The 18,796-nt window shown below is 46.2% G+C and overlaps 33 non-coding genes across 33 annotated transcripts; all 33 read right to left on the reverse strand.

Moving 5' to 3' along the window:
- Positions 1-849: 849 nt before the first annotated feature.
- Positions 850-921, reverse strand: trnaq-cug (transfer RNA glutamine (anticodon CUG)). Its single transcript has one exon. It is a non-coding gene; the product is annotated as a tRNA-Gln (tRNA).
- A 115-nt stretch (positions 922-1,036) lies between these two features.
- trnaf-gaa (transfer RNA phenylalanine (anticodon GAA)) lies at positions 1,037-1,109 on the reverse strand. Its single transcript has one exon. It is a non-coding gene; the product is annotated as a tRNA-Phe (tRNA).
- Positions 1,110-1,190: 81 nt separating this feature from the next.
- trnai-aau (transfer RNA isoleucine (anticodon AAU)) lies at positions 1,191-1,264 on the reverse strand. The gene has a single exon. It is a non-coding gene; the product is annotated as a tRNA-Ile (tRNA).
- A 90-nt stretch (positions 1,265-1,354) lies between these two features.
- trnap-ugg (transfer RNA proline (anticodon UGG)) lies at positions 1,355-1,426 on the reverse strand. Its single transcript has one exon. It is a non-coding gene; the product is annotated as a tRNA-Pro (tRNA).
- A 1,326-nt stretch (positions 1,427-2,752) lies between these two features.
- On the reverse strand, positions 2,753-2,824 carry trnap-agg (transfer RNA proline (anticodon AGG)). Its single transcript has one exon. It is a non-coding gene; the product is annotated as a tRNA-Pro (tRNA).
- Positions 2,825-3,696: 872 nt separating this feature from the next.
- trnaq-cug (transfer RNA glutamine (anticodon CUG)) lies at positions 3,697-3,768 on the reverse strand. Its single transcript has one exon. It is a non-coding gene; the product is annotated as a tRNA-Gln (tRNA).
- Positions 3,769-3,883: 115 nt separating this feature from the next.
- On the reverse strand, positions 3,884-3,956 carry trnaf-gaa (transfer RNA phenylalanine (anticodon GAA)). The gene has a single exon. It is a non-coding gene; the product is annotated as a tRNA-Phe (tRNA).
- Positions 3,957-4,037: 81 nt separating this feature from the next.
- On the reverse strand, positions 4,038-4,111 carry trnai-aau (transfer RNA isoleucine (anticodon AAU)). The gene has a single exon. It is a non-coding gene; the product is annotated as a tRNA-Ile (tRNA).
- A 90-nt stretch (positions 4,112-4,201) lies between these two features.
- On the reverse strand, positions 4,202-4,273 carry trnap-ugg (transfer RNA proline (anticodon UGG)). Its single transcript has one exon. It is a non-coding gene; the product is annotated as a tRNA-Pro (tRNA).
- Positions 4,274-5,591: 1,318 nt separating this feature from the next.
- Positions 5,592-5,663, reverse strand: trnap-ugg (transfer RNA proline (anticodon UGG)). Its single transcript has one exon. It is a non-coding gene; the product is annotated as a tRNA-Pro (tRNA).
- A 621-nt stretch (positions 5,664-6,284) lies between these two features.
- On the reverse strand, positions 6,285-6,356 carry trnaq-cug (transfer RNA glutamine (anticodon CUG)). Its single transcript has one exon. It is a non-coding gene; the product is annotated as a tRNA-Gln (tRNA).
- Positions 6,357-6,471: 115 nt separating this feature from the next.
- On the reverse strand, positions 6,472-6,544 carry trnaf-gaa (transfer RNA phenylalanine (anticodon GAA)). Its single transcript has one exon. It is a non-coding gene; the product is annotated as a tRNA-Phe (tRNA).
- An 81-nt stretch (positions 6,545-6,625) lies between these two features.
- On the reverse strand, positions 6,626-6,699 carry trnai-aau (transfer RNA isoleucine (anticodon AAU)). Its single transcript has one exon. It is a non-coding gene; the product is annotated as a tRNA-Ile (tRNA).
- Positions 6,700-6,789: 90 nt separating this feature from the next.
- trnap-ugg (transfer RNA proline (anticodon UGG)) lies at positions 6,790-6,861 on the reverse strand. The gene has a single exon. It is a non-coding gene; the product is annotated as a tRNA-Pro (tRNA).
- A 1,318-nt stretch (positions 6,862-8,179) lies between these two features.
- On the reverse strand, positions 8,180-8,251 carry trnap-agg (transfer RNA proline (anticodon AGG)). The gene has a single exon. It is a non-coding gene; the product is annotated as a tRNA-Pro (tRNA).
- A 621-nt stretch (positions 8,252-8,872) lies between these two features.
- Positions 8,873-8,944, reverse strand: trnaq-cug (transfer RNA glutamine (anticodon CUG)). Its single transcript has one exon. It is a non-coding gene; the product is annotated as a tRNA-Gln (tRNA).
- Positions 8,945-9,059: 115 nt separating this feature from the next.
- On the reverse strand, positions 9,060-9,132 carry trnaf-gaa (transfer RNA phenylalanine (anticodon GAA)). Its single transcript has one exon. It is a non-coding gene; the product is annotated as a tRNA-Phe (tRNA).
- An 81-nt stretch (positions 9,133-9,213) lies between these two features.
- Positions 9,214-9,287, reverse strand: trnai-aau (transfer RNA isoleucine (anticodon AAU)). Its single transcript has one exon. It is a non-coding gene; the product is annotated as a tRNA-Ile (tRNA).
- Positions 9,288-9,377: 90 nt separating this feature from the next.
- On the reverse strand, positions 9,378-9,449 carry trnap-ugg (transfer RNA proline (anticodon UGG)). The gene has a single exon. It is a non-coding gene; the product is annotated as a tRNA-Pro (tRNA).
- A 179-nt stretch (positions 9,450-9,628) lies between these two features.
- Positions 9,629-9,700, reverse strand: trnap-agg (transfer RNA proline (anticodon AGG)). Its single transcript has one exon. It is a non-coding gene; the product is annotated as a tRNA-Pro (tRNA).
- Positions 9,701-10,572: 872 nt separating this feature from the next.
- Positions 10,573-10,644, reverse strand: trnaq-cug (transfer RNA glutamine (anticodon CUG)). The gene has a single exon. It is a non-coding gene; the product is annotated as a tRNA-Gln (tRNA).
- A 115-nt stretch (positions 10,645-10,759) lies between these two features.
- trnaf-gaa (transfer RNA phenylalanine (anticodon GAA)) lies at positions 10,760-10,832 on the reverse strand. The gene has a single exon. It is a non-coding gene; the product is annotated as a tRNA-Phe (tRNA).
- Positions 10,833-10,913: 81 nt separating this feature from the next.
- Positions 10,914-10,987, reverse strand: trnai-aau (transfer RNA isoleucine (anticodon AAU)). Its single transcript has one exon. It is a non-coding gene; the product is annotated as a tRNA-Ile (tRNA).
- A 90-nt stretch (positions 10,988-11,077) lies between these two features.
- Positions 11,078-11,149, reverse strand: trnap-ugg (transfer RNA proline (anticodon UGG)). Its single transcript has one exon. It is a non-coding gene; the product is annotated as a tRNA-Pro (tRNA).
- Positions 11,150-12,475: 1,326 nt separating this feature from the next.
- trnap-agg (transfer RNA proline (anticodon AGG)) lies at positions 12,476-12,547 on the reverse strand. Its single transcript has one exon. It is a non-coding gene; the product is annotated as a tRNA-Pro (tRNA).
- Positions 12,548-13,419: 872 nt separating this feature from the next.
- trnaq-cug (transfer RNA glutamine (anticodon CUG)) lies at positions 13,420-13,491 on the reverse strand. Its single transcript has one exon. It is a non-coding gene; the product is annotated as a tRNA-Gln (tRNA).
- A 115-nt stretch (positions 13,492-13,606) lies between these two features.
- trnaf-gaa (transfer RNA phenylalanine (anticodon GAA)) lies at positions 13,607-13,679 on the reverse strand. The gene has a single exon. It is a non-coding gene; the product is annotated as a tRNA-Phe (tRNA).
- Positions 13,680-13,924: 245 nt separating this feature from the next.
- Positions 13,925-13,996, reverse strand: trnap-ugg (transfer RNA proline (anticodon UGG)). The gene has a single exon. It is a non-coding gene; the product is annotated as a tRNA-Pro (tRNA).
- Positions 13,997-16,551: 2,555 nt separating this feature from the next.
- Positions 16,552-16,623, reverse strand: trnap-agg (transfer RNA proline (anticodon AGG)). The gene has a single exon. It is a non-coding gene; the product is annotated as a tRNA-Pro (tRNA).
- A 621-nt stretch (positions 16,624-17,244) lies between these two features.
- On the reverse strand, positions 17,245-17,316 carry trnaq-cug (transfer RNA glutamine (anticodon CUG)). The gene has a single exon. It is a non-coding gene; the product is annotated as a tRNA-Gln (tRNA).
- A 115-nt stretch (positions 17,317-17,431) lies between these two features.
- trnaf-gaa (transfer RNA phenylalanine (anticodon GAA)) lies at positions 17,432-17,504 on the reverse strand. The gene has a single exon. It is a non-coding gene; the product is annotated as a tRNA-Phe (tRNA).
- Positions 17,505-17,585: 81 nt separating this feature from the next.
- On the reverse strand, positions 17,586-17,659 carry trnai-aau (transfer RNA isoleucine (anticodon AAU)). The gene has a single exon. It is a non-coding gene; the product is annotated as a tRNA-Ile (tRNA).
- Positions 17,660-17,749: 90 nt separating this feature from the next.
- trnap-ugg (transfer RNA proline (anticodon UGG)) lies at positions 17,750-17,821 on the reverse strand. The gene has a single exon. It is a non-coding gene; the product is annotated as a tRNA-Pro (tRNA).
- Between the last annotated feature and the right edge of the window lie 975 nt (positions 17,822-18,796).

Raw genomic sequence — 18,796 nt, forward strand, 5'->3', positions numbered from 1 at the left:
CTGGGAAACATTTTTCCAGCACGTAGCAGCCAGCTTCCAAAAAGCCAAAGCAGTCACGTGTTAGGCGTAAGGGGAATTAGCTCAAATGGTAGAGCGCTCGCTTAGCATGCGAGAGGTAGCGGGATCGATGCCCACATTCTCCACGTGGTTGACACTTGTTGCTAAATTCTCTGATGTTACAGACCCGCGGCGTGCCCTCTCTGTGGGTGCTTCTGCGGTTCACACTTGCAGAAAAGGGCTTCACTTTGGCTCCAGATTTTACATTTTGCCTCAAAAAGCCAACAGGTCCCAGTGTCGGTCCTCAGTATGGCACCTGAGCACACACATGAACGTCTTCTATAAGGATGTTACTTCACAAAGCAACATGGAGCTTTACATTCCAAGAGCGTTTTGTTGCTATTAAAAATTGGAATCACTTTCTTTCTATGTTCATTTGTCTTCCTGTCATTTCTGGTAAGGTATTTTTATTGCATTTCATTATCAGATTGTACATGTGAGCTGTGTGTTTCCTTTGGCCTGTACACATGAGCTGTGTGTTTTCTTTAGCCAAAACGTCGATGGATTTTTCATTTATCCTAAGGTTTCGTACATGTTTAATTTGCTTCCTTGTAATGTGCTTGTGGTTGCTGAAATTTGGCACATTGTGTCTTGTTGGCCCACCGTCAGGGTGAACAGAAAACAGTGCTCAATGTTGCTTGAATTAACTCCTTTTTCGTCTACAGCCTGAGTGCTCTGGTAGAAAGGCTTAAAGGGCGGGCGATTGTTTTGGGGGTAACAAACACTGTTCCCGGGGTAACAAACACTGTTCCCTTGGACACGGTTCTGCTGGGAAACCACAAAACATCCAATAGGTCCCACCGAGATTTGAACTCGGATCGCTGGATTCAGAGTCCAGAGAGCTAACCATTACACCATGGAACCACGGTTTGCGTTTGCACCTGACTCCCTGGGTCACGGAGAAAAGGACACTCGGACAGGGTCTGTCAGGTAAGCCGCAGTGAGTCGGCTAAACAAAACCTTAAGAATTGCCCCTGATTGCCGAAACCCGGGATCGAACCAGGGACCTTTAGATCTTCAGTCTAACGCTCTCCCAACTGAGCTATTTCGGCCCGAACGGCTTATGTGGCAGAAATGTCCATGAGAAATCACACCATTAAAGCGGTCAGCCAGAGGAGGTAGAACAAAACACTTGGCCCGTACGGGGATCGAACCCGCGACCTTGGCGTTATTAGCACCACGCTCTAACCAACTGAGCTAACCGGCCACGCGTTTACATGTGGACCTGCGCATGTCTCTGACAAGACTGACATGAATGTTTCATAGTGTAGCAGCAACAAGAAGCAAAGCGAGAGACGGGCTCGTCCGGGATTTGAACCCGGGACCTCTTGCACCCAAAGCGAGAATCATACCCCTAGACCAACGAGCCAAGGCGTACTACCTCATTGCTATGCCGCTGTGAAACATGTGACCACAACATAGTCACCATGTCCTCAGGCAGTTCCTGGGGATGGGCCTGTTGGGTCCTGCTACTCTGATTAGCCACAATGAGCCAACCTGCCCTAGTGTTGGGCTGGTGTCAAAATAAGCACTTATCGATATAAGTACATGTTAATTGCTTGAAATTTGAAATGGTGTGAAAGAACTTGACTGGTCTGCATAAATCCCAGACCTGTACCCAGCTGAACACCTTTGTTATGACTTACAGGCTCTGAGCCAAACACTCATCACCCAATCCTATCAATGATTTGTTCCCAGGCTCACAGTCATTTCTGCACAGAAAAAGCCCTTTTTGCAAAACTGCTGCAGCATAGATGGAAACAAAGTACTGTGACAAGGTCTGTATTGTACAGCATTAATATTTGTTTTGTTTGGAAAAACTGGAATAGTTAAACATGTTAATTTATTCTTAACGCCATTTCAGCATCTATGGGTATATTCATGGCGAGAACTGGTTATTGGCAACGCCAGAAATGCAGGTTAGGTGAATTGGAGATGTCAAATTGCCCTTCCCTCGGTATGTGTCTGTGTATAGATCAAGGTGTGTATAGTTTTTGTACTGTGGAAGGAAACCCAATAACGCAGTGCCCAGAGTAATTCCACGTTGACTCAAGGGGAACATGTAAACTCCACACAGAATGGCCTCCTGACCCAGCCAGGGCTTGAACAGGAGACCTTCTTGCTGTGAGACAACAGTGCTCTGTTTGGGATGGCCACTGTGTTGCCCCAAACATCTTTATTAGAAGGGGCATCCCAATACTTAGTGTACGTTGTAACGTCAAGTAACATCTAAGAAGCCATGTCTTTATCACATTTTCCAAGTGTTGATTTTAGATTGGGAGAAAATTCTGATGAATCATCCGTAAACTAAATTGGACACCATGCATCACTAGCCTGGTTCTATATTTAACTCTCATAGCTTCAGGCACATCAGGGTACCTACCCAGGCCCAGTAGACATGATGCTTTGCCTTTCCTGGCCAGGAGGGAGTAGGACGAATAGCCTGGTTCATTTTTCATGTTGAGTCAATTGTGTTGCTTGAAATTAACTCATCGTTTTATTAAAACAGCAAGCCCTCTGGCAGAAAGGGATCGTCTAGGTGATTCTACACCCAGACCGCCTCGGAAACGGTATCTACATGGAAATCCCAAAGGCAGAGGCGCCTCTGACGTCCCTCGTTGACATTCCTCTACTGCCCGGACTGCCATACACAATGGTGTTGTGCGTTAAAGCTCCGAGAGACGAGTTTAGAGGTGGGCTCGTCCGGGATTTGAACCCGGGACCTCTCGCACCCTAAGCGAGAATCATACCCCTAGACCAACGAGCCAATCGGGCAACCCCACCGGCCCCCTGGGAAACATTTTTCCAGCACGTAGCAGCCAGCTTCCAAAAAGCCAAAGCAGTCACGCGTTAGGCGTAAGGGGAATTAGCTCAAATGGTAGAGCGCTCGCTTAGCATGCGAGAGGTAGCGGGATCGATGCCCACATTCTCCACGTGGTTGACACTTGTTGCTAAATTCTCTGATGTAACAGACCCGCGGCGTGCCCTCTCTGTGGGTGCTTCTGTGGTTCACACTTGCAGAAAAGGGCTTCACTTTGGCTCCAGATTTTACATTTTGCCTCAAAAAGCCAACAGGTCCCAGTGTCGGTCCTCAGTATGGCACCTGAGCACACACATGAACGTCTTCTATAAGGATGTTACTTCACAAAGCAACATGGAGCTTTACATTCCAAAAGCGTTTTGTTGCCATTAAAAATTGGAATCACTTTCTTTCTATGTTCATTTGTCTTCCTGTCATTTCTGGTAAGGTATTTTTATTGCATTTCATTATCAGATTGTACATGTGAGCTGTGTGTTTCCTTTGGCCTGTACACATGAGCTGTGTGTTTTCTTTAGCCAAAACGTCGATGGATTTTTCATTTATCCTAAGGTTTCGTACATGTTTAATTTGCTTCCTTGTAATGTGCTTGTGGTTGCTGAAATTTGGCACATTGTGTCTTGTTGGCCCACCGTCAGGGTGAACAGAAAACAGTGCTCAATGTTGCTTGAATTAACTCCTTTTTCGTCTACAGCCTGAGTGCTCTGGTAGAAAGGCTTAAAGGGCGGGGGATTGTTTTGGGGGTAACAAACACTGTTCCCGGGGTAACAAACACTGTTCCCTTGGACACGGTTCTGCTGGGAAACCACAAAACATCCAATAGGTCCCACCGAGATTTGAACTCGGATCGCTGGATTCAGAGTCCAGAGTGCTAACCATTACACCATGGAACCACGGTTTGCTTTTGCACCTGACTCCCTGGGTCACGGAGAAAAGGACACTCGGACAGGGTCTGTCAGGTAAGCCGCAGTGAGTCGGCTAAACAAAACCTTAAGAATTGCCCCTGATTGCCAAAACCCGGGATCGAACCAGGGACCTTTAGATCTTCAGTCTAACGCTCTCCCAACTGAGCTATTCCGGCCCGTACGGCTTATGTGGCAGAAATGTCCATGAGAAATCACACCATTAAAGCGGTCAGCCAGAGGAGGTAGAATAAAACACTTGGCCCGTACGGGGATCGAACCCGCGACCTTGGCGTTATTAGCACCACGCTCTAACCAACTGAGCTAACCGGCCACGCGTTTACATGTGGACCCGCGCATGTCTCTGACAAGACTGACATGAATGTTTCATAGTGTAGCAGCAACAAGAAGCAAAGCGAGAGACGGGCTCGTCCGGGATTTGAACCCGGGACCTCTCGCACCCAAAGCGAGAATCATACCCCTAGACCAACGAGCCAAGGCGTACTACCTCGTTGCTATGCCGCTGTGAAACATGTGACCACAACATAGTCACCATGTCCTCAGGCAGTTCCTGGGGATGGGCCTGTTGGGTCCTGCTACTCTGATTAGCCACAATGAGCCAACCTGCCCTAGTGTTGGGCTGGTGTCAAAATAAGCACTTATCGATATAAGTACATGTTAATTGCTTGAAATTTGAAATGGTGTGAAAGAACTTGACTGGTCTGCATAAATCCCAGACCTGTACCCAGCTGAACACCTTTGTTATGACTTACAGGCTCTGAGCCAAACACTCATCACCCAATCCTATCAATGATTTGTTCCCAGGCTCACAGTCATTTCTGCACAGAAAAAGCCCTTTTTGCAAAACTGCTGCAGCATAGATGGAAACAAAGTACTGTGACAAGGTCTGTATTGTACAGCATTAATATTTGTTTTGTTTGGAAAAACTGGAATAGTTAAACATGTTAATTTATTCTTAACGCCATTTCAGCATCTATGGGTATATTCATGGCGAGAACTGGTTATTGGCAACGCCAGAAATGCAGGTTAGGTGAATTGGAGATGTCAAATTGCCCTTCCCTCGGTATGTGTCTGTGTATAGATCAAGGTGTGTATAGTTTTTGTACTGTGGAAGGAAACCCAATAACGCAGTGCCCAGAGTAATTCCACGTTGACTCAAGGGGAACATGTAAACTCCACACAGAATGGCCTCCTGACCCAGCCAGGGCTTGAACAGGAGACCTTCTTGCTGTGAGACAACAGTGCTCTGTTTGGGATGGCCACTGTGTTGCCCCAAACATCTTTATTAGAAGGGGCATCCCAATACTTAGTGTACGTTGTAACGTCAAGTAACATCTAAGAAGCCATGTCTTTATCACATTTTCCAAGTGTTGATTTTAGATTGGGAGAAAATTCTGATGAATCATCCGTAAACTAAATTGGACACCATGCATCACTAGCCTGGTTCTATATTTAACTCTCATAGCTTCAGGCACATCAGGGTACCTACCCAGGCCCAGTAGACAGGATGCTTTGCCTTTCCTGGCCAGGAGGGAGTAGGACGAATAGCCTGGTTCATTTTTCATATTGAGTCAATTGTGTTGCTTGAAATTAACTCATCGTTTGTTAAAACAGCAAGCCCTCTGGCAGAAAGCATAAAGGGATCGTCTAGGTGATTCTACACCAGACCGCCTCGGACACGGTATCTACATGGAAATCCCAAAGGCAGAGGCGCCTCTGACGTCCCTCTACTGCCCGGACTGCCATACACAATGGTGTTGTGCATTAAAGCTCCGAGAGACGAGTTTAGAGGTGGGCTCGTCCGGGATTTGAACCCGGGACCTCTCGCACCCTAAGCGAGAATCATACCCCTAGACCAACGAGACAATCGGGCAACCTCACTTTGGCTCCAGATTTTACATTTTGCCTCAAAAAGCCAACAGGTCCCAGTGTCGGTCCTCAGTATGGCACCTGAGCACACACATGAACGTCTTCTATAAGGATGTTACTTCACAAAGCAACATGGAGCTTTACATTCCAAGAGCGTTTTGTTGCTATTAAAAATTGGAATCACTTTCTTTCTATGTTCATTTGTCTTCCTGTCATTTCTGGTAAGGTATTTTTATTGCATTTCATTATCAGATTGTACATGTGAGCTGTGTGTTTCCTTTGGCCTGTACACATGAGCTGTGTGTTTTCTTTAGCCAAAACGTCGATGGATTTTTCATTTATCCTAAGGTTTCGTACATGTTTAATTTGCTTCCTTGTAATGTGCTTGTGGTTGCTGAAATTTGGCACATTGTGTCTTGTTGGCCCACCGTCAGGGTGAACAGAAAACAGTGCTCAATGTTGCTTGAATTAACTCCTTTTTCGTCTACAGCCTGAGTGCTCTGGTAGAAAGGCTTAAAGGGCGGGCGATTGTTTTGGGGGTAACAAACACTGTTCCCGGGGTAACAAACACTGTTCCCTTGGACACGGTTCTGCTGGGAAACCACAAAACATCCAATAGGTCCCACCGAGATTTGAACTCGGATCGCTGGATTCAGAGTCCAGAGAGCTAACCATTACACCATGGAACCACGGTTTGCGTTTGCACCTGACTCCCTGGGTCACGGAGAAAAGGACACTCGGACAGGGTCTGTCAGGTAAGCCGCAGTGAGTCGGCTAAACAAAACCTTAAGAATTGCCCCTGATTGCCGAAACCCGGGATCGAACCAGGGACCTTTAGATCTTCAGTCTAACGCTCTCCCAACTGAGCTATTTCGGCCCGAACGGCTTATGTGGCAGAAATGTCCATGAGAAATCACACCATTAAAGCGGTCAGCCAGAGGAGGTAGAATAAAACACTTGGCCCGTACGGGGATCGAACCCGCGACCTTGGCGTTATTAGCACCACGCTCTAACCAACTGAGCTAACCGGCCACGCGTTTACATGTGGACCTGCGCATGTCTCTGACAAGACTGACATGAATGTTTCATAGTGTAGCAGCAACAAGAAGCAAAGCGAGAGACGGGCTCGTCCGGGATTTGAACCCGGGACCTCTCGCACCCAAAGCGAGAATCATACCCCTAGACCAACGAGCCAAGGCGTACTACCTCGTTGCTATGCCGCTGTGAAACATGTGACCACAACATAGTCACCATGTCCTCAGGCAGTTCCTGGGGATGGGCCTGTTGGGTCCTGCTACTCTGATTAGCCACAATGAGCCAACCTGCCCTAGTGTTGGGCTGGTGTCAAAATAAGCACTTATCGATATAAGTACATGTTAATTGCTTGAAATTTGAAATGGTGTGAAAGAACTTGACTGGTCTGCATAAATCCCAGACCTGTACCCAGCTGAACACCTTTGTTATGACTTACAGGCTCTGAGCCAAACACTCATCACCCAATCCTATCAATGATTTGTTCCCAGGCTCACAGTCATTTCTGCACAGAAAAAGCCCTTTTTGCAAAACTGCTGCAGCATAGATGGAAACAAAGTACTGTGACAAGGTCTGTATTGTACAGCATTAATATTTGTTTTGTTTGGAAAAACTGGAATAGTTAAACATGTTAATTTATTCTTAACGCCATTTCAGCATCTATGGGTATATTCATGGCGAGAACTGGTTATTGGCAACGCCAGAAATGCAGGTTAGGTGAATTGGAGATGTCAAATTGCCCTTCCCTCGGTATGTGTCTGTGTATAGATCAAGGTGTGTATAGTTTTTGTACTGTGGAAGGAAACCCAATAACGCAGTGCCCAGAGTAATTCCACGTTGACTCAAGGGGAACATGTAAACTCCACACAGAATGGCCTCCTGACCCAGCCAGGGCTTGAACAGGAGACCTTCTTGCTGTGAGACAACAGTGCTCTGTTTGGGATGGCCACTGTGTTGCCCCAAACATCTTTATTAGAAGGGGCATCCCAATACTTAGTGTACGTTGTAACGTCAAGTAACATCTAAGAAGCCATGTCTTTATCACATTTTCCAAGTGTTGATTTTAGATTGGGAGAAAATTCTGATGAATCATCCGTAAACTAAATTGGACACCATGCATCACTAGCCTGGTTCTATATTTAACTCTCATAGCTTCAGGCACATCAGGGTACCTACCCAGGCCCAGTAGACAGGATGCTTTGCCTTTCCTGGCCAGGAGGGAGTAGGACGAATAGCCTGGTTCATTTTTCATATTGAGTCAATTGTGTTGCTTGAAATTAACTCATCGTTTGTTAAAACAGCAAGCCCTCTGGCAGAAAGCATAAAGGGATCGTCTAGGTGATTCTACACCAGACCGCCTCGGACACGGTATCTACATGGAAATCCCAAAGGCAGAGGCGCCTCTGACGTCCCTCTACTGCCCGGACTGCCATACACAATGGTGTTGTGCATTAAAGCTCCGAGAGACGAGTTTAGAGGTGGGCTCGTCCGGGATTTGAACCCGGGACCTCTCGCACCCTAAGCGAGAATCATACCCCTAGACCAACGAGACAATCGGGCAACCTCACTTTGGCTCCAGATTTTACATTTTGCCTCAAAAAGCCAACAGGTCCCAGTGTCGGTCCTCAGTATGGCACCTGAGCACACACATGAACGTCTTCTATAAGGATGTTACTTCACAAAGCAACATGGAGCTTTACATTCCAAGAGCGTTTTGTTGCTATTAAAAATTGGAATCACTTTCTTTCTATGTTCATTTGTCTTCCTGTCATTTCTGGTAAGGTATTTTTATTGCATTTCATTATCAGATTGTACATGTGAGCTGTGTGTTTCCTTTGGCCTGTACACATGAGCTGTGTGTTTTCTTTAGCCAAAACGTCGATGGATTTTTCATTTATCCTAAGGTTTCGTACATGTTTAATTTGCTTCCTTGTAATGTGCTTGTGGTTGCTGAAATTTGGCACATTGTGTCTTGTTGGCCCACCGTCAGGGTGAACAGAAAACAGTGCTCAATGTTGCTTGAATTAACTCCTTTTTCGTCTACAGCCTGAGTGCTCTGGTAGAAAGGCTTAAAGGGCGGGCGATTGTTTTGGGGGTAACAAACACTGTTCCCGGGGTAACAAACACTGTTCCCTTGGACACGGTTCTGCTGGGAAACCACAAAACATCCAATAGGTCCCACCGAGATTTGAACTCGGATCGCTGGATTCAGAGTCCAGAGAGCTAACCATTACACCATGGAACCACGGTTTGCGTTTGCACCTGACTCCCTGGGTCACGGAGAAAAGGACACTCGGACAGGGTCTGTCAGGTAAGCCGCAGTGAGTCGGCTAAACAAAACCTTAAGAATTGCCCCTGATTGCCGAAACCCGGGATCGAACCAGGGACCTTTAGATCTTCAGTCTAACGCTCTCCCAACTGAGCTATTTCGGCCCGAACGGCTTATGTGGCAGAAATGTCCATGAGAAATCACACCATTAAAGCGGTCAGCCAGAGGAGGTAGAATAAAACACTTGGCCCGTACGGGGATCGAACCCGCGACCTTGGCGTTATTAGCACCACGCTCTAACCAACTGAGCTAACCGGCCACGCGTTTACATGTGGACCTGCGCATGTCTCTGACAAGACTGACATGAATGTTTCATAGTGTAGCAGCAACAAGAAGCAAAGCGAGAGACGGGCTCGTCCGGGATTTGAACCCGGGACCTCTCGCACCCAAAGCGAGAATCATACCCCTAGACCAACGAGCCAAGCCCTCTGGCAGAAAGCATAAAGGGATCGTCTAGGTGATTCTACACCCAGACCGCCTCGGACACGGTATCTACATGGAAATCCCAAAGGCAGAGGCGCCTCTGACGTCCCTCTACTGCCCGGACTGCCATACACAATGGTGTTGTGCGTTAAAGCTCCGAGAGACGAGTTCAGAGGTGGGCTCGTCCGGGATTTGAACCCGGGACCTCTCGCACCCTAAGCGAGAATCATACCCCTAGACCAACGAGCCAATCGGGCAACCCCACCGGCCCCCTGGGAAACATTTTTCCAGCACGTAGCAGCCAGCTTCCAAAAAGCCAAAGCAGTCACGCGTTAGGCGTAAGGGGAATTAGCTCAAATGGTAGAGCGCTCGCTTAGCATGCGAGAGGTAGCGGGATCGATGCCCACATTCTCCACGTGGTTGACACTTGTTGCTAAATTTTCTGATGTTACAGACCCGCGGCGTGCCCTCTCTGTGGGTGCTTCTGCGGTTCAGACTTGCAGAAAAGGGCTTCACTTTGGCTCCAGATTTTACATTTTGCCTCAAAAAGCCAACAGGTCCCAGTGTCGGTCCTCAGTATGGCACCTGAGCACACACATGAACGTCTTCTATAAGGATGTTACTTCACAAAGCAACATGGAGCTTTACATTCCAAGAGCGTTTTGTTGCCATTAAAAATTGGAATCACTTTCTTTCTATGTTCATTTGTCTTCCTGTCATTTCTGGTAAGGTATTTTTATTGCATTTCATTATCAGATTGTACATGTGAGCTGTGTGTTTCCTTTGGCCTGTACACATGAGCTGTGTGTTTTCTTTAGCCAAAACGTCGATGGATTTTTCATTTATCCTAAGGTTTCATACATGTTTAATTTGCTTCCTTGTAATGTGCTTGTGGTTGCTGAAATTTGGCACATTGTGTCTTGTTGGCCCACCGTCAGGGTGAACAGAAAACAGTGCTCAATGTTGCTTGAATTAACTCCTTTTTCGTCTACAGCCTGAGTGCTCTGGTAGAAAGGCTTAAAGGGCGGGCGATTGTTTTGGGGGTAACAAACACTGTTCCCGGGGTAACAAACACTGTTCCCTTGGACACGGTTCTGCTGGGAAACCACAAAACATCCAATAGGTCCCACCGAGATTTGAACTCGGATCGCTGGATTCAGAGTCCAGAGAGCTAACCATTACACCATGGAACCACGGTTTGCGTTTGCACCTGACTCCCTGGGTCACGGAGAAAAGGACACTCGGACAGGGTCTGTCAGGTAAGCCGCAGTGAGTCGGCTAAACAAAACCTTAAGAATTGCCCCTGATTGCCGAAACCCGGGATCGAACCAGGGACCTTTAGATCTTCAGTCTAACGCTCTCCCAACTGAGCTATTTCGGCCCGAACGGCTTATGTGGCAGAAATGTCCATGAGAAATCACACCATTAAAGCGGTCAGCCAGAGGAGGTAGAATAAAACACTTGGCCCGTACGGGGATCGAACCCGCGACCTTGGCGTTATTAGCACCACGCTCTAACCAACTGAGCTAACCGGCCACGCGTTTACATGTGGACCTGCGCATGTCTCTGACAAGACTGACATGAATGTTTCATAGTGTAGCAGCAACAAGAAGCAAAGCGAGAGACGGGCTCGTCCGGGATTTGAACCCGGGACCTCTCGCACCCAAAGCGAGAATCATACCCCTAGACCAACGAGCCAAGGCGTACTACCCCATTGCTATGCCGCTGTGAAACATGTGACCACAACATAGTCACCATGTCCTCAGGCAGTTCCTGGGGATGGGCCTGTTGGGTCCTGCTACTCTGATTAGCCACAATGAGCCAACCTGCCCTAGTGTTGGGCTGGTGTCAAAATAAGCACTTATCGATATAAGTACATGTTAATTGCTTGAAATTTGAAATGGTGTGAAAGAACTTGACTGGTCTGCATAAATCCCAGACCTGTACCCAGCTGAACACCTTTGTTATGACTTACAGGCTCTGAGCCAAACACTCATCACCCAATCCTATCAATGATTTGTTCCCAGGCTCACAGTCATTTCTGCACAGAAAAAGCCCTTTTTGCAAAACTGCTGCAGCATAGATGGAAACAAAGTACTGTGACAAGGTCTGTATTGTACAGCATTAATATTTGTTTTGTTTGGAAAAACTGGAATAGTTAAACATGTTAATTTATTCTTAACGCCATTTCAGCATCTATGGGTATATTCATGGCGAGAACTGGTTATTGGCAACGCCAGAAATGCAGGTTAGGTGAATTGGAGATGTCAAATTGCCCTTCCCTCGGTATGTGTCTGTGTATAGATCAAGGTGTGTATAGTTTTTGTACTGTGGAAGGAAACCCAATAACGCAGTGCCCAGAGTAATTCCACGTTGACTCAAGGGGAACATGTAAACTCCACACAGAATGGCCTCCTGACCCAGCCAGGGCTTGAACAGGAGACCTTCTTGCTGTGAGACAACAGTGCTCTGTTTGGGATGGCCACTGTGTTGCCCCAAACATCTTTATTAGAAGGGGCATCCCAATACTTAGTGTACGTTGTAACGTCAAGTAACATCTAAGAAGCCATGTCTTTATCACATTTTCCAAGTGTTGATTTTAGATTGGGAGAAAATTCTGATGAATCATCCGTAAACTAAATTGGACACCATGCATCACTAGCCTGGTTCTATATTTAACTCTCATAGCTTCAGGCACATCAGGGTACCTACCCAGGCCCAGTAGACAGGATGCTTTGCCTTTCCTGGCCAGGAGGGAGTAGGACGAATAGCCTGGTTCATTTTTCATGTTGAGTCAATTGTGTTGCTTGAAATTAACTCATCGTTTTATTAAAACAGCAAGCCCTCTGGCAGAAAGGGATCGTCTAGGTGATTCTACACCCAGACCGCCTCGGAAACGGTATCTACATGGAAATCCCAAAGGCAGAGGCGCCTCTGACGTCCCTCGTTGACATTCCTCTACTGCCCGGACTGCCATACACAATGGTGTTGTGCGTTAAAGCTCCGAGAGACGAGTTTAGAGGTGGGCTCGTCCGGGATTTGAACCCGGGACCTCTCGCACCCTAAGCGAGAATCATACCCCTAGACCAACGAGCCAATCGGGCAACCCCACCGGCCCCCTGGGAAACATTTTTCCAGCATGTAGCAGCCAGCTTCCAAAAATCCAAAGCAGTCACGCGTTAGGCGTAAGGGGAATTAGCTCAAATGGTAGAGTGCTCGCTTAGCATGCGAGAGGTAGCGGGATCGATGCCCACATTCTCCACGTGGTTGATACTTGTTGCTAAATTCTCTGATGTAACAAACCCGCGGCGTGCCCTCTCTGTGGGTGCTTCTTTGGTTCACACTTGCAGAAAAGGGCTTCACTTTGGCTCCAGATTTTACATTTTGCCTCAAAAAGCCAACAGGTCCCAGTGTCGGTCCTCAGTATGGCACCTGAGCACACACATGAATGTCTTCTATAAGGATGTTACTTCACAAAGCAACATGGAGCTTTACATTCCAAAAGCGTTTTGTTGCCATTAAAAATTGGAATCACTTTCTTTCTATGTTCATTTGTCTTCCTGTCATTTCTGGTAAGGTATTTTTATTGCATTTCATTATCAGATTGTACATGTGAGCTGTGTGTTTCCTTTGGCCTGTACACATGAGCTGTGTGTTTTCTTTAGCCAAAACGTCGATGGATTTTTCATTTATCCTAAGGTTTCGTACATGTTTAATTTGCTTCCTTGTAATGTGCTTGTGGTTGCTGAAATTTGGCACATTGTGTCTTGTTGGCCCACCGTCAGGGTGAACAGAAAACAGTGCTCAATGTTGCTTGAATTAACTCCTTTTTCGTCTACAGCCTGAGTGCTCTGGTAGAAAGGCTTAAAGGGCGGGGGATTGTTTTGGGGGTAACAAACACTGTTCCCGGGGTAACAAACACTGTTCCCTTGGACACGGTTCTGCTGGGAAACCACAAAACATCCATTAGGTCCCACCGAGATTTGAACTCGGATCGCTGGATTCAGAGTCCAGAGTGCTAACCATTACACCATGGAACCACGGTTTGCTTTTGCACCTGACTCCCTGGGTCACGGAGAAAAGGACACTCGGACAGGGTTTGTCAGGTAAGCCGCAGTGAGTCGGCTAAACAAAACCTTAAGAACTGGCCCTGATTGCCGAAACCCGGGATCGAACCAGGGACCTTTAGATCTTCAGTCTAACGCTCTCCCAACTGAGCTATTTCGGCCCAAACGGCTTATGTGGCAGAAATGTCCATGAGAAATCACACCATTAAAGCGGTCAGCCAGAGGAGGTAGAATAAAATGCTTGGCTCGTAAGGGGATCGAACCCGCGACCTTGGATTTATTAGCACCACGCTCTAACCAACTGAGCTAACCGGCCACGCGTTTACATGTGGACCTGCGCATGTCTCTGACAAGACTGACATGAATGTTTCATAGTGTAGCAGCAACAAGAAGCAAAGCGAGAGACGGGCTCGTCCGGGATTTGAACCCGGGAACTCTCGCACCCAAAGCGAGAATCATACCCCTAGACCAACGAGCCAAGGCGTACTACCTCGTTGCTATGCCGCTGTGAAACATGTGACCACAACATAGTCACCATGTCCTCAGGCAGTTCCTGGGGATGGGCCTGTTGGGTCCTGCTACTCTGATTAGCCACAATGAGCCAACCTGCCCTAGTGTTGGGCTGGTGTCAAAATAAGCACTTATCGATATAAGTACATGTTAATTGCTTGAAATTTGAAATGGTGTGAAAGAACTTGACTGGTCTGCATAAATCCCAGACCTGTACCCAGCTGAACACCTTTGTTATGACTTACAGGGCCCTATTTTAACGATCTAAGCGCATTGTCTAAAGCGCACAGCGCAACGTCTAAATGGGCGTGTCCGAATCCACTTTTGCTAATTTAACGACGGGAAAAATGTTTTTTGCGCCGAGCGCATGGTCGAAAAGGGTAGGTCCTATTGTAATGGGAGTATTTTGGGCGTAACGTGCAGTAAACCAATGAGAGTCACAGCTCTCATCCCCTTTAAAAGCCAGTTGCGCTGGCGCTATGTCTAATCCCTATTTAGATGACGGACTTTGTAAACTGAAAAACTAAGCGGAGGAAGAAGATCCCCAGTTTAAGACTAATGTTAAATAATTGTGTTGTTTTTCACTTGTATTGAAATTGTTATTTTTTTATTAAAACCTTTAAAACCCGTTTTCTTTTAGTCATGGAAGTAAAAAGCAGGCTTGTAATTGCTTTAAATGTATGGCTATCCAATATCATCAAAAAATAATTTACAAGTATGTAAGATAAGGTTTGTACTCTAAAAATACTTTATTTATAACAAACAGGAGATAAAGAATTTACAAACGGCTCTCCTCATGTTTCAGCACTTTGGACAGCGTTTTTTTTAGCAAAGAGTTTTTTTAAGCATTACTTAAAAATGTTTCTCATTTCACCATATCCACAGGTACAGAGTCATCATATACAATAAATCCGTGAGGTAGCATTAAAAAAAAAACATTTAAAAACAGATGCATTTGTTCAAAGCAAAGCATTTATTTACTTACCAGGCTGCAGGTGAAGCAGCTCTTTGCGCCTTCTAACGTCTCATAATTAGTCCTCATTTATGTCCAAGAGACTCAATAATAATCTTTTACATTCAATCCTTTAATCTTTCATATTTAAAAGCATTTTTGTGCTGCTGCGCATTCATGTACTTTGTGATAAGCAAACCCCCGTTGTCCTCCCGTTTATAGGCGCATTTTACTAATACGCTCTTTAAATAACAAAAAACACATTGCGCCATTGACTTTAGACTTTAGAGCAGGTTTTTGTTGGTCAATGGCGTAGTCTATTTTAGTTGCCTCAAAATAGCAACGCGCCAACAATGCGCCTTAACACACCTCGTTTTCAGACCAGAACGCCCATGGGCGCAAAAGGGGGCGCAAATGCATTTGCTATTTAAACAACGCGGTGCTAAACGTGAAAATTAGGGTGGAAACTAGCGAAAGACACTTGCGTCGCGCATTGCGCTGCATTGCGCCGGGTGTAAGATAGAGCCCACAGGCTCTGAGCCAAACACTCATCACCCAATCCTATCAATGATTTGTTCCCAGGCTCACAGTCATTTCTGCACAGAAAAAGCCCTTTTTGCAAAACTGCTGCAGCATAGATGGAAACAAAGTACTGTGACAAGGTCTGTATTGTACAGCATTAATATTTGTTTTGTTTGGAAAAACTGGAATAGTTAAACATGTTAATTTATTCTTAACGCCATTTCAGCATCTATGGGTATATTCATGGCGAGAACTGGTTATTGGCAACGCCAGAAATGCAGGTTAGGTGAATTGGAGATGTCAAATTGCCCTTCCCTCGGTATGTGTCTGTGTATAGATCAAGGTGTGTATAGTTTTTGTACTGTGGAAGGAAACCCAATAACGCAGTGCCCAGAGTAATTCCACGTTGACTCAAGGGGAACATGTAAACTCCACACAGAATGGCCTCCTGACCCAGCCAGGGCTTGAACAGGAGACCTTCTTGCTGTGAGACAACAGTGCTCTGTTTGGGATGGCCACTGTGTTGCCCCAAACATCTTTATTAGAAGGGGCATCCCAATACTTAGTGTACGTTGTAACGTCAAGTAACATCTAAGAAGCCATGTCTTTATCACATTTTCCAAGTGTTGATTTTAGATTGGGAGAAAATTATGATGAATCATCCGTAAACTAAATTGGACACCATGCATCACTAGCCTGGTTCTATATTTAACTCTCATAGCTTCAGGCACATCAGGGTACCTACCCAGGCCCAGTAGACAGGATGCTTTGCCTTTCCTGGCCAGGAGGGAGTAGGACGAATAGCCTGGTTCATTTTTCATATTGAGTCAATTGTGTTGCTTGAAATTAACTCATCGTTTGTTAAAACAGCAAGCCCTCTGGCAGAAAGCATAAAGGGATCGTCTAGGTGATTCTACACCAGACCGCCTCGGACACGGTATCTACATGGAAATCCCAAAGGCAGAGGCGCCTCTGACGTCCCTCTACTGCCCGGACTGCCATACACAATGGTGTTGTGCATTAAAGCTCCGAGAGACGAGTTTAGAGGTGGGCTCGTCCGGGATTTGAACCCGGGACCTCTCGCACCCTAAGCGAGAATCATACCCCTAGACCAACGAGACAATCGGGCAACCCCACTTTGGCTCCAGATTTTACATTTTGCCTCAAAAAGCCAACAGGTCCCAGTGTCGGTCCTCAGTATGGCACCTGAGCACACACATGAACGTCTTCTATAAGGATGTTACTTCACAAAGCAACATGGAGCTTTACATTCCAAGAGCGTTTTGTTGCTATTAAAAATTGGAATCACTTTCTTTCTATGTTCATTTGTCTTCCTGTCATTTCTGGTAAGGTATTTTTATTGCATTTCATTATCAGATTGTACATGTGAGCTGTGTGTTTCCTTTGGCCTGTACACATGAGCTGTGTGTTTTCTTTAGCCAAAACGTCGATGGATTTTTCATTTATCCTAAGGTTTCGTACATGTTTAATTTGCTTCCTTGTAATGTGCTTGTGGTTGCTGAAATTTGGCACATTGTGTCTTGTTGGCCCACCGTCAGGGTGAACAGAAAACAGTGCTCAATGTTGCTTGAATTAACTCCTTTTTCGTCTACAGCCTGAGTGCTCTGGTAGAAAGGCTTAAAGGGCGGGCGATTGTTTTGGGGGTAACAAACACTGTTCCCGGGGTAACAAACACTGTTCCCTTGGACACGGTTCTGCTGGGAAACCACAAAACATCCAATAGGTCCCACCGAGATTTGAACTCGGATCGCTGGATTCAGAGTCCAGAGAGCTAACCATTACACCATGGAACCACGGTTTGCGTTTGCACCTGACTCCCTGGGTCACGGAGAAAAGGACACTCGGACAGGGTCTGTCAGGTAAGCCGCAGTGAGTCGGCTAAACAAAACCTTAAGAATTGCCCCTGATTGCCGAAACCCGGGATCGAACCAGGGACCTTTAGATCTTCAGTCTAACGCTCTCCCAACTGAGCTATTTCGGCCCGAACGGCTTATGTGGCAGAAATGTCCATGAGAAATCACACCATTAAAGCGGTCAGCCAGAGGAGGTAGAATAAAACACTTGGCCCGTACGGGGATCGAACCCGCGACCTTGGCGTTATTAGCACCACGCTCTAACCAACTGAGCTAACCGGCCACGCGTTTACATGTGGACCTGCGCATGTCTCTGACAAGACTGACATGAATGTTTCATAGTGTAGCAGCAACAAGAAGCAAAGCGAGAGACGGGCTCGTCCGGGATTTGAACCCGGGACCTCTCGCACCCAAAGCGAGAATCATACCCCTAGACCAACGAGCCAAGGCGTACTACCCCATTGCTATGCCGCTGTGAAACATGTGACCACAACATAGTCACCATGTCCTCAGGCAGTTCCTGGGGATGGGCCTGTTGGGTCCTGCTACTCTGATTAGCCACAATGAGCCAACCTGCCCTAGTGTTGGGCTGGTGTCAAAATAAGCACTTATCGATATAAGTACATGTTAATTGCTTGAAATTTGAAATGGTGTGAAAGAACTTGACTGGTCTGCATAAATCCCAGACCTGTACCCAGCTGAACACCTTTGTTATGACTTACAGGCTCTGAGCCAAACACTCATCACCCAATCCTATCAATGATTTGTTCCCAGGCTCACAGTCATTTCTGCACAGAAAAAGCCCTTTTTGCAAAACTGCTGCAGCATAGATGGAAACAAAGTACTGTGACAAGGTCTGTATTGTACAGCATTAATATTTGTTTTGTTTGGAAAAACTAGAATAGTTAAACATGTTAATTTATTCTTAACGCCATTTCAGCATCTATGGGTATATTCATGGCGAGAACTGGTTATTGGCAACGCCAGAAATGCAGGTTAGGTGAATTGGAGATGCCAAATTGCCCTTCCCTCGGTATGTGTCTGTGTATAGATCAAGGTGTGTATAGTTTTTGTACTGTGGAAGGAAACCCAATAACGCAGTGCCCAGAGTAATTCCACGTTGACTCAAGGGGAACATGTAAACTCCACACAGAATGGCCTCCTGACCCAGCCAGGGCTTGAACAGGAGACCTTCTTGCTGTGAGACAACAGTGCTCTGTTTGGGATGGCCACTGTGTTGCCCCAAACATCTTTATTAGAAGGGGCATCCCAATACTTAGTGTACGTTGTAACGTCAAGTAACATCTAAGAAGCCATGTCTTTATCACATTTTCCAAGTGTTGATTTTAGATTGGGAGAAAATTCTGATGAATCATCCGTAAACTAAATTGGACACCATGCATCACTAGCCTGGTTCTAT

Source organism: Paramisgurnus dabryanus, chromosome 19 (assembly GCF_030506205.2).
Source record: "Paramisgurnus dabryanus chromosome 19, PD_genome_1.1, whole genome shotgun sequence".
NCBI classification, from domain to species: Eukaryota; Metazoa; Chordata; class Actinopteri; order Cypriniformes; family Cobitidae; genus Paramisgurnus; species Paramisgurnus dabryanus.